Below are 8197 nucleotides of genomic sequence, written 5' to 3'. Positions count from 1 at the left end.
GTTTCTGAAAGTTTGATGTATAACTACATTTTGTTTGGCATCACACGGGCTTAGATTGGCAGAAAATCAGTTATAAATTCGAAATTCTTTCAAACAAAGGGTCTCAAAATATGCCTTGCCCAGAGCCCCAAATATCCTTAAAATGGCACTGTACCTTGAGAAAACTGCTCCAGTGACTAGGTAAGACTCCTCCAACAATCTGTTGAACTTTGCTCCCAGGCATGGAACACAACAAAATTAATTCCGTCCTTTTGCCCCAAGGCAGAGATTAAAATTGAATTTTCTCATACTGGAGATATATTTTTGACAAATAAGCGCTTAAAATGCTTTTATTGTAACTGTTGAGCAATGTTAAGGTTAAGCGTATTAGCGAGAAAATAAATATGGCAGAAAACGACTGTAATTATTTTCTTTCATGCAAAGAAAAAATCATATTATAGAAACTGCAAAGATAAGATGGGTGAATAATAGGAAACATTTACCAGTGCAGGCAAACGTCTTATCAACACCAGCAACATCTAAGCTCACAGGTGTGTAGTCAGAACCATTTTAAGGCTCGGTTAGTGTGGGCAGGTGCCTGTGGCCTCCCTGCTAAAGTGACTGAGACAATCAGAAGACTCTCTATTTTGTTTTAAGTCTCAGGTTCTCTCTGCCTACTGTTACCTCTCTCTTTCATAGCCTCACCTCACAACTCTCTACCATGTTTTTCTCTACCTCACTAATCCCTCGCTCTATCACCTCTCTCCGCACCTTTCTTGCCAATCTTTGCCTCTTTATATATTTCTGTCTACCAGCCTTTAGCTTACCTCCTTCTAACATACAGTCTCTTTACTTCTCCCTCTTTTTCTACCTCACCTCTCTCTACTTCATCTGTCTTGTAGCTCATCTCTACCTTTATCAATCAATACTTTCCTACCCTTACTCTACTTTCCTTCTCTATCTCCTTTCTACCACCCTTTACCTCTCTGCCTCCGCAATACCTTATTTTCTGTCTCATGCCTCTCCTTACTTCACCTCACCTTTTCTATGCCTCTCCGTCTCTGCCACACCTATCTTTCTGTCTCAATAACTGCTGCATTACTTCTATTTAGTCTAGCTCTATATCAAAACGTACCTATCCCACAGCAGCCTCGCCTCTCTATACCCCACCTCTTTTAACCAGTCCCTCAAGAACTATTGTTTGTCTCTACTAGTTTCTTGGCTGGCCTCTACATCTCTATGGCTCAACCCCAATTTCTATTTCAACTTGCTTTACCTCACCCTTCTCTCCACCTCACTGTTTACAACTGACCTCCCAGTATTTATCCTCTATCTCTCTTTACCTCATCTATCTCTCCATCTTACTATAGCGCAGCTCTCATTCTTTTACATCACCACTCTCTATCTCATTTTTTTCTCTACCCTACTTCTCTGTCTATCCCACTTCTCTCACTTCTTCATCTCATTCACACTTCCTAACCTCTAAGTTTACCTCCTCATTCATTCACTACCTCGCCTCCTCACCTCTCCCTCACTTTCTACATATGTTCTCTTTACCCTGCCCCTCTTACTACCTCAGTCCCTTCTTGCTACCTCTTTCACTAAGTCAACCTCTTTTTGTCTATCATTACCTTTCTCTAATTTCTCTAGATCATTTTCAGTGCCAATTCACCCTTACGTCTCTATCATTATACATATCTCTATATCACCACTCTCTCACTATCACTGTATCAACCTCATCTCAACACCTCATTTCCCTTTCCAGCCTTCACGTACCCTAACCTTCTTCCTACCTCGATCTAGCTCTTCCTAACTCACTCTAAAGCCATACCTATCTCTCCACATTTTTTTCTTGATTTATTTGTTTGTACCGCTCTGTAACTTTCTGTCTACGTCATATTACTTCCTTTGCCTTACGTCTCTGCCTAGAGCACCTACTTTAGCTCATCTCAACCTTTATCTCCTTTCCCCCTGTACTGCACCCCTCTCGCTATACTAATATTTTTACCTCTTTTTCTCCTGTAGGTCACTGTTTATCCACAGAAGTGTGCAAACAGAAAATTAAGGAAAAACAATTACATTTCACCAGATGGAATAGTGAACGTTATTGGTGCTGTAGTACTTCGATTTTCTCTGTAACAGTGAAAATGCCAGAAGTGAATGGACATTTATTTGTGAATGAGGCTATTTGGCAGTCAAAGCTGCAATCTCAAGTGCTATGTGCATATGCATTCATTTAATATGGCATGAAAGTGATAGAAGGAACTTTGAATTATTCTCTGCCACTGGCAGTCGTGTGGTATAGCTTTCCAGTCCAGGGGCATAAATTGCAAAAAGATTAAGGACTGGAACGCAGCCCTTAGTAATTACTAGTGGAGCAGATTATTTCAACCATTCCACTCATCCCTTTTTGGCTAAGTAAGATGCTGTTAGTTTAAAGGTTATGACAAGACATCGGTCAAATCACTAGTGTCTTCAATCTATCATCTCAATCTATGGACTGTTCCACTGTGTCCCTGCTTTCTAAGGGTTTATCCTTTGCACCATCTGTTGGAATGAATAAATTCGAACTGTTTAGGGACTTACATACCTTTTTCCGCAAAGTCAGGTTGAGAAAATACTTTGCAATTAGGAATCCCAATACAGATACTAATAATCAATCAGGCTTTAAACCACCTTCTACCTTTACCCCAGGACTTGATATGGTTGGTAGCGAGGTGAGCCTTTTTGAAAAAGCTGTCCTGAATAAGGTACAGAAAGCGACGAAATTTGTCCCTTTTCCTTCATATAATATCTCTAAAGACGAAAATGTTGCCTTCAAATCCCTCAGAACCAACAAGGATCTTACAGTCAAACCCTGCGACAAGGGGAGGTGCATTGTTATCTTTGACAGCAAAAATTACAAAGAGAAAATGTTGGATCTTCTTGGATCCCCTAGGCACTATCGTAAAATCATGTCCAATCCAGAACCTAGAGTTAAACGTAGGATCCTGTCCGAGGTAGAACAAGCAATGGATAGAGAGGAAATTTGCATCCAAGAAGCACAATTTCTTACCCCCACGCACACTCGTATCCCCATAATTTATGGGATTCCTAAAACACACAAAGACCAGGCCAATCCTCCTTTGAGACCCATTGTCTCCACCATCGGCTCCGCTACGGAACCATTATCGAAATATATCGATACATTTTTACAACCCATGGTGGAATCCTTACACTCTTATGTGAAGGATACAGGACACTTCATCTCTAAGTTAGAAGGTCTGCAATACAACCCTCAACAGGAAATTCTAGTGACGTTAGATGTTGAATCTCTGTATTCAAATATTCCCCAAACAGAAGCCTGCAGGGTTGTAACCAACATTATTGAAAGAGATCAAACCCTACTCAATGGCAGGTTTCTAGTACGGTGTTTGGAAATAGTTTTGGAAGAAAATGTATTTGAATACGACGGTAACCATTACCAACAAGTACAAGGAGTTAGCATGGGGGCAGCCTGTGCCCCGAGTGTTGCCTGCCTTTACATGGGGCATTTTAAGCAATGTAACATCTATAACGAAATTGCCCCATTTTTTGAGAATATACGTCTTTGGTCACGGTACATAGACGATATCTTTTTCATTTGGACCGGTGACCAAGTATCCCTCGATGAATACATCGAATGGATCAATGCAGCTGACGTTAATCTTAGATTCACTGCTCACATGAGCACTATCAAACTGGAATTCCTTGATGTGTGGGTCGAACACCAGGAATCCAAACTTTGTTTTTCCCTCTACACCAAACCCACAGCCAGAAACACACTCCTCCACTTTGATAGTTTCCACCCGAGGAGTCAGAAGGATGGAATACCTTTCAGCCAATTTCTTCGCTTGCGCAGAAATTGCACGACTATCAATGATTTTCTCCTTCATGCAGAAACCATGAAGGAAAAATTCATACAAAGAGGATACCCCCGCAGAATGGTAAGGTATGCTCTCAAGAGAGCCCGTTTCTACAATCGCGACTCTATGCTTCTACCAAAAACACACAATCAGCTAGATAAGCTAGTCTGTGTCACTAAACATTCTGTGATGAATAACAAAATCAGGCAGATTGTTAACTCACAATGGCATCTTTTGAATCTAGAGTCGGAAACTGCACACATTCCCAAACCTATGTTTGCATTCCGCAGAAATAAAAATCTGAGAAACTGGATAGTCAGAGCTAGACAATCTGAACACAAAGGATGGATGCAAAAGTCAATTGAAGGAACTGCCCCCATTACTGACAATCACAAGTGTGGCACGTGCCACGCATGCGCCAATGCCATAGTCAGTAACAATATTCGCATCAATGATTATAACATCAACATGAAAGACATGACCAACTGCAGGACATCCAACTGTATCTATGCCATCCAGTGCCCCTGTCTCCTTCCTTATGTAGGCGAAACCGCCAGAGAAGTAAGGATACGAATAGGTGAGCATAAGTCAAATATCAGACGCTCTAAACATGGAGCCCCCTTAGTAGATCATTGGATTGAAATGGGACATTCGGAAGCTGACCTTCGTTGGACGATCTTAGAGAAGATTCGCCAACAAAGAGGATCCGATAGTAACAACATACGCAAAAAGCGTGAGGTATACTGGATTTTTGTTCTTAGATCCAAAGACAAGGGACTTAATGAATCCCTTCCATGGGAAAACGCCATTCTCTAATTCCTGTATTTATAAGTCCTTTGTGACTTGATCAGCCTTGTACTCCCAGCTTTTTGAGTCTTCGCGGCCCTGATAGCTATGAACTCCTTTAAATCTTACCTCCATATTTGTAAGTTTGCCATTTTTCTAGTTCTTCTTGATTACCTGTTACGATCTGAGCGCTGGAACCTTTCCTCTGGTTGCCCGTTATTTGCTGTATGTCTCTTTCCCCCCTCATATTTTAAGCAATATGACGATTACTTTTGTTACCTTCTCTTCTCGTTGTCTAGTAAGACTTGGCACTTGAAGATCTCAAATAGTCGATATGCTGAATGCCCCCTGCAGACCTAATGTCCACTGCGGACTTCCTTTCTATAACGTTGTTTTTTTGCATCGGATTGGGTTCTCCTTCGTGTTTTTACAAATGGATACAAAGTTGCAGCCTTGCTTTTTAGCACACTGCATTTACATTAGATCTGGCCTTCCCGATGGTAATATTCTTGATTGGATATGTTTTTGCCATTACTATGACAATGAGACCTTCAGAACTCTTTCCTTTTAGTAGCTACGGACAGATTCGACTCGCTGGCCCTTTAAGCCTAAACACGCCTCTCCGCTCCGTGACCTGATCGGTCACTGGCTTATTTAAACGGCTCTGGAACACGTCAGTGTGTTCTTCGGACCTTCCGGCTACGAATATTTTCACCTATCCGCCCGAGGACATTTCTCCTCTTTTGGAGATCCTTTTGTTGACGGCGTTTTCGTTTCGTTCGGCTCGCTTTTTATCAGGTACTTTGCTTAGATAGTGTTGAGTCCTACTATAGCACTCAGCACACCTTATCTTGTGCTTCTTAGTTAATAGTATTCATATTTCTTATTATTTCGTTCCTTTTTAAATGTTTTTCAGCTTGGCCAACTACCGCGACGTGGAGTATCTCAGCGGACCTCCCGACGATGTGTCGCTTTTCTCAATGTTATATTGAATCTCGCCCCTACAGACTCGGTTAGTTTTTCGTTTACATTTTGTTAATCTAGCATGTCTTACTGAATTGCCTTCACCGGGTTCCTTTTCTCATTAGTTATTTTTTGGCCATCTAGGACTCTAATCATCTTTTGTTTTCGATACTCCATACCTGAAAATTCCTATCAAGACCTCGAGCCTCCAACATCCGCAACAGGTGAAGTTTCCCCATTCGTTTTTCTTTTTCTTCTTCCTTTTTTTTCCCCCTTATCATTTCTTAAGTGCTGCATTCTATGAAATGAGCCGTTTGCCATAGAGCCCTCGTGTGCCCCTATATTGCCTTAGCTATAGCGCTCTGTTAGCGCCATATGATATGAAACAAGCTTTAATATCACGTGTGTTTTCTTAAATTCCCTTGGGTTATGACTCCTATTTTCTCCTGTTTGTATTTATCAGTTAGCCCTTCCCTTGGTGATAGTGATCCTTTATTTCTCAAGCGCCTTTCCTTCCACCGTTTGCATTAACCCTGTCAGCGTTGATACCATGGTGTCACGCCTCTAACCTTAATCTTTGAATTGTTATTTTTAGACCTGGGATTTTTGTTTTACTCAGAAGATTCTAGTTAACTAATACTCCAACCTTCAGTTCGAGACCGAAACGATCCCGCCGTTTTCGTCATTTTTTGACTCGATTGTTATACATATAGCCGTCACAGGTGAGCAGGAACACATTTTTATCACATACTTACCTAGCGACTTTAGAAGATCCACTAGGCGCTGCGCATGTTTCCTTTCTCCCTTTTCTTTTTCTCCACACCCCCCCCCTCTTCCCCTCCTTCCCTCCCTCTTTTCTTTTTCCCCCTTTCTTCCTCCCTTTCTCCTTCTTTCCCCCCTTTTTTCCTTTTTTCCTTTCCCGCATTCCATCTCACTTTGTGAGAGGAACCTATCTATTGTTAAGGTCATATGTTTAGATCTGTCTCTCCAGTCTTTACTATTTTTCGTTTTTGGTTTTATTTTAGTAGTTAAACAGGATGTTCTAGTGTTTTCGTATTTTAACTAAAAAATTATTTTTGATATATTACCTTTATTATGTTTGACTCTGACACTTATAACTAATGACCTTCTCATGACACACTTATTTAGACAAACCATGTGATGCTGTTATCGATTTATATTTAGATTGTGATTTGATTTGTTATCTTTTTTTGTTAGGTCCCAGCAAAATACTTAAAATATCTCTCTGTTCGCCCAGAGGAAGGTGGCACCCACATTTCGGTGCGTTCACCAAAACGCTCGTCGGCGCTTCCATGAGGTCCACCCAAGCCCCAATTCCTTAAATTTGAACATGTATTATCCAGCACTGTACTGAATGTCTCTCATGACCTCATTTATATACTGATTACCGTGGCTGGTTGGGCCTCCTATTTTTGGTCACTATGACTTTGTTATTTATGTATGTATGAAGTTTGTTTTTTTGGTGTGTTATGATACCGGTATGAGTTTGTGTGCAGCTGGTTTCGTCTGGGACCCCTTGAATTTTTGGGTCTTTGTTATTTGATGTTTCTCCCACAAAATTATGAATAAGCCTATGTATTGAATATATTTTTCTAAAAATTGACTATTGAGAAAAATAAAAACATTTATGAATTGACCTTTGGCTATGCATTGAAAGCGTTTGAATTTTCATGTTTAGGCTTAGTTTAAGTGTCAGCATATTTATTAAATGATACACTGTACATTTTTGGAATAAACAGGTACTTTTCCTTCATAACTAATTCTGTATCTTTCCCCTGAGTCTCTACCTACACCTTCTTCGCAGGGGTTCCCCTTGTTGTATTGGTCAAATCACTAGTGAAGCCAAAACTCCATAACCAGTCTATGGGGGCTTATCTTATCTTCCAGTTTGGAGGGAACCCTGCTTAGCAATTCAGGCTGGACTAATCGCATTGGTTCAGGATCAAGGCTGATTGCTTATGATGATCGCTGTCTACAGTGGAATAGCAGCCAAAAGGCGATGGACTGAGTTGTGGCCATAAGTAATTACCAGTAGCTGAGGTTAATTCAAGAATTCTAACCACCACCTTTTGCTTTTCTAAGTGATATGCTGTAAAGTGCGCTGGGTGTGCTCAGATGTGGGTCCCTGTTCACTCTTCCATTTGACTTGCACTGCATTGCACTGAAGAGGTCTAAAAGGAAAAAAAACAGTTTAGCGCTACTTATATTTCCATCTGGAGGGGGCTTAATGAGGCAGTTAGCGCTGGACTCTCCTTACTGTGACAGGACCAAGGTAAATTTGCATCTGGTTAGTCTTTTAAGGTGGCACAGGGTGGGGGTAAAATAGCAATGGACTGGTATGCAGCCCCAAGTAATTACAATTTGCTGAGATTAATTTGGGCATTACACCAATCATGGCATAAAACAAAATGTAATCGAAGTTCAAAAAGAATGGCTTTATAAAGGCTTCTTCAAGCTTGCTGTAGTATAGTGTTGCTTTAAGTTAATAAAACTTTAGAAGGTTAGAGTGTCATGACGATATATGGAATGGGTATTTATGGTGGAATGTAGAATGTAGGAGGGAC

The sequence above is a fragment of the Triturus cristatus genome, chromosome 3_2, assembly GCF_964204655.1.
Source record: "Triturus cristatus chromosome 3_2, aTriCri1.1, whole genome shotgun sequence".
Taxonomy (NCBI): Eukaryota; Metazoa; Chordata; class Amphibia; order Caudata; family Salamandridae; genus Triturus; species Triturus cristatus.
This window is presented reverse-complemented; position numbering follows the sequence as displayed.